Source organism: Coffea arabica, chromosome 3e (genome assembly GCF_036785885.1).
Source record: "Coffea arabica cultivar ET-39 chromosome 3e, Coffea Arabica ET-39 HiFi, whole genome shotgun sequence".
NCBI classification, from domain to species: Eukaryota; Viridiplantae; Streptophyta; class Magnoliopsida; order Gentianales; family Rubiaceae; genus Coffea; species Coffea arabica.
In genome coordinates, this window is record NC_092315.1 from 35022186 (window position 1) to 35026434 (window position 4249).

General features: G+C 34.9%; 1 long non-coding RNA gene across 1 annotated transcript; it reads left to right on the forward strand.

The window, feature by feature from the left end:
- Positions 1 to 1235: 1235 nt before the first annotated feature.
- Positions 1236 to 3935, forward strand: LOC140038720 (uncharacterized). Its single transcript, XR_011842289.1, has 3 exons — positions 1236 to 1443; positions 2722 to 2781; positions 3511 to 3935. It is a non-coding gene; the product is annotated as an uncharacterized lncRNA (long non-coding RNA).
- Positions 3936 to 4249: the final 314 nt, after the last annotated feature.

The window sequence follows — 4249 nt, forward strand, 5'->3', positions numbered from 1 at the left end:
ATTGCCCTCAAATGTACTTTTAAAAGGAGCAACATGTTTGAATTTAAAGGGGTGAAAAATGGAGTGTCATGCCAAGAGTTTTGTGAAAAAATTTCACTTGCTTGATGTTCAAAACTTGGAGGATTTGTTGGTGTCTTTGTTAGGAAATAAATGATGGTTTGGTAAAGTTTTGACTTCATAAGTTTTAGTAAACTTGAACGCTCATTTATATATATCAAAACTTGGGTAAAAGATTTGGAGTTAAGGAAGTGAAAGTGGTTTTCCCTCCCACGTGTGTTTTGTTAAAGTCTTGAGCGGTTTGGCTAACTTTTGAATCGAAAACTCTTGTCACGTTTTGACTTACAAATGGAGCACTTTTGAATCTCCCCTTGAGTGTTATCTTAGTGGTTAAGTGTGTGAGAACCCAAAAAAAAAATATGTGAATACCCTAAAATTATTTTATTTTATTTACATTGATATTAGAAAAATTATATATAACGAAGAAACGGTTACCTTAAATTCCTAATTGAATCCCTATAAATTGAAAATTTAGGAAATATCCTAGAATGGTATAGAAAAATTTTACGAATTAAATAAATACATGACGTGCATATTGTAAATTGTGTTAATTGCAAATATTATTAGACACGTAACATATACTAAAAGTTTAACAAGTACATGTCTAATGAGGTTTTCTTAAAGTTAAATGTGTCAAAATCAATGTAAGAAATTTTCCACGAAAATACAAATGAAGTTACGAGTTTCTACATATTGTAAATTGTGTTAATTGCAAATATTATTAGACACGTAACATATACTAAAAGTTTAACAAGTACATGTCTAATGAGGTTTTCTTAAAGTTAAATGTGTCAAAATCAATGTAAGAAATTTTCCACGAAAATACAAATGAAGTTAGGAGTTTCTACATGAATCATAAAAATTTTAGGCCTTAGAGAGTAATTAAACTACAACTAAAAGACCAAACTAACCTTAAAATTCTAGACTAATTACCATGAGGCCATAGCTTGAGCTATCAGAATTTCACAAAAATAATTGGAACCGAATGGAAGCTTGGCAACTACCTAATAGATTAAGCGGTGGAAGGTTGGAAAACTTAGCTGGGATTTGGGGCGGTGAATAACCTTCTTAAGACAGCTGCCAGAAAGGGAATATGCTATCAAATGTGCTGAGTAAGTAACGACCGAATGAGAGAGCAGCTTAGAAGGAATAAAACTGGCGGGCTGAGAGTGAGAAATAAAAGCTTTCTTCCTTTTCATACCAAAGAGTCGAGAGGAAAGTGAGAGTGAGAGCATCCCTAGTTCATTTCTTCCTTATCAGCCTCAACCGAGTGTGAGAGTGAAGCAGGGAAGAAAGAAAGAGAGAGTTTCGTGCAAACCTTGAGGAACCGAAGCTGAAGCTAGAGCAGTTGGCAATTTCAGATTCTAAGGAAAGAAAAAAAAAGAGGTAAAATTTTGTAAATCTCCTGCTTATTTAGTATAATTGAATGTTTAAGCTGCATATAAACTTTAGTTAGGAAAAATGAGTTCTTGGTTGAGAAAATTTTCTCTTCCTGTCTTGCTTCATCTTCCAACCGAGAGAAAGGCTTGAGAAAGAGAGAAAACAAAGCTCTTGTTTCAACTTCAGCCGAGAGAAGGAAAGAATCTGGTTAGGTTACCTTAAGAACTTTGGCTCCAAAATTTTACCTTGAGACTTGATTTGTTACATAGTATCTTAACTGTAACCTGCATGGAAGAGTTGTACATGAATAAAGAAACTTTTGAAGAGCTTCATGTTGTATAATTAGTTGCCGCATGCGTTTCTTTCAATTTGGCCGAGAAGAAGGCCTGGTTCAGCTATGGTTTCGGCTTCTTGGCTGTTCCTTGCAAACCCTTAGCTTCTAAGCTGACTTACAGAGTTGAAACCTGTCCTAATGCCTCTAAACTTTAACCAGGAAAACAGGAATGAGTAGGAACTAAACTGAGTGATAAAGGGGGGAACAAGTTCACTGATTACAGGTTGTTGGTCGAGGGAAGAAAGCAAAAGGTGCTTCTGACCGGCCATTTTTTACCTTGAAATGCGAGAACTGGGTGTCAATGTCTTCATAAGAAATGTAGGTCTATGTCTTGCTTCGAAACACTATAAAATTCGCCTCAATCCGATAAGCGTAGCTCCAGTTATGATCAAAAAACTAGAGGATGGCAAAGCTGCCATCTTCCTTGTTCCTCATTGCTTTCTTTTATTTCCCGAATGCATTTTGCTATAATGTTAGCCATGAGAAAACCTTTTTTTGAACAGCATTTCATCTAATTTCCAACCCTGTAAGCTTTCATAAATGATAGCTAAGGTTGTTCTGAGATTTAACAACTATATCTAGTTCCACGAGTAGAGTTAAATTAAAGCAAATGAGAGGAAAACTCATGATAGTTATATACCTAAATTGGCTTCTAATCACTTAATATTGCCTTTACAAATATTTTATAAATTATTAATTTGAAAAATACGTATGTTTCTTGATTTAAGATAATAAAATCAATAAGTCTCGAAATAAATTGGGGAATAAATATTGCGTGTATTTTGTATTTTAAGATCAAACTCGATTTTAATAGTTTAAACAATAAGGTAGAATAAATGTTGAATATGTTATATTTTATATTTTAAAGTCAAACTTAATTTGAATAATTTAAATAATAGGTAAACATCTACAAATTGTAAATTTATCATGGAATTATATATTTATCTCAGGAAGTAGCTGCGTGCCAGGAAATAAACCCGAGACTCGAGAGTAATTTATTTAAGAATTTGGTGAGTGTTTTCCGAATTTATGTGTTTAACTGTTTATGTTTACTTAAGTGAAATTATGTGATAAATATGCTTATTATGAAATATTGCTAAGTGATTCATTGTAAAGTGTATTTCAATTGTCCCTCGCCTTCTAAGTCGAGAGTGCACTTTATCGCACTCAGTTTAGTTGAGTTTGAAGGTCGATAATTGACTGAATGTTACTGTAAGTGCGCATGAATCTAAGCCGTATGTGTGTCCCGCCGCATCGGCTGAATTGGGCCCCAAAACCCTCTGTTCAATGGACTATTCTAGCCAGCAAAGGGTTTGGTCGGGTAGGACGGTAGATTTAGATAAATGTTTCGGTATACTCGAATATTACCATGAGGTTGGGAGATTATTGAATTGATTATTGAATGTAGGGGATTGTTTATTGTTTTGGAGGACATAAGGAGGTTAATTGGCAGAATGTACAATGATATTGAAATGAATGTATAATGACAGTGAAATGAGTGTCTCTTGACACTGAAATGAATGCTCAATGACATTGAAGTGGCTCTAATGCGAGCACCGTATCCTTTTAAAAGTGATTGTTTAGTGAAGTGTTTCCCCAATTGCTTAATGAAAGTGATTGTATAGTGAAATGTGCACTACTTGCTTAATTGTACTGATTTAAGTGTTTATTAAATGTTACTTGTTCGGCAAAGCTCACTGAATTTTAGCTCAGCCCTTTTAGTTTTGTTTTCCTTACAGGAGTTGGTCGTCAGGGAACGAGCGAGGGATCTTAGGAAGTTAACGTGAAGACTTTTGTGATTGTAAATTCTTTAGTTTCATATTATGGTTGAAACTTTTGTATTGAACTTGGTATTGTAAAAGATTTGAGCGTTTGGTTTTGGTTTATCAAAATGTTATCTCTGAAATTAATGTAAGTGAGTGAGCCCTGGCGAGAGTCAGACAGGCGATCCGCTAACTATTAGGGTATGTCCTAGGAAAAGGTGGGGTCGTCACAAAGTGAAGAGAGTTTCTCTCTTAATTTGATAAGAAATTGAGCATGCTTGAGTGAAGGGTTAAGCAGAAATTGTTTGGTCTTGGTTGAACGATTATAGGTAATCGTTGATTGTGCATATCTCAGGCATTCAAGAGGAATTCGAGGGAAACCCCTAGGAGAATTTGTGAAAGCTTTCTCTTGTCTTGCTTACTTGATTATTGGTGAGTGTTCCTTGCATGTTATGCTTCCAATGACTTTGTACAATGTTGTGAATATTTGCTTGAATTTTAAATGCTTTTCAATGATTGTTAAATGGATTTTCAATAGGTGAGTGTGTACTTTATCGCACTTGACCTAAGTGATCGTGAAATTTTCAATGATCAAGTGATTGAATCTTACTTGTGCATGAATGTAAGTCTTTGACTGAACTGGACTCTTGCCCTTCGTTGCCAGTCAATTCGAGTCAGAAGCGGATTCGATCGAGCGGCTGGTGACCCTGGGATA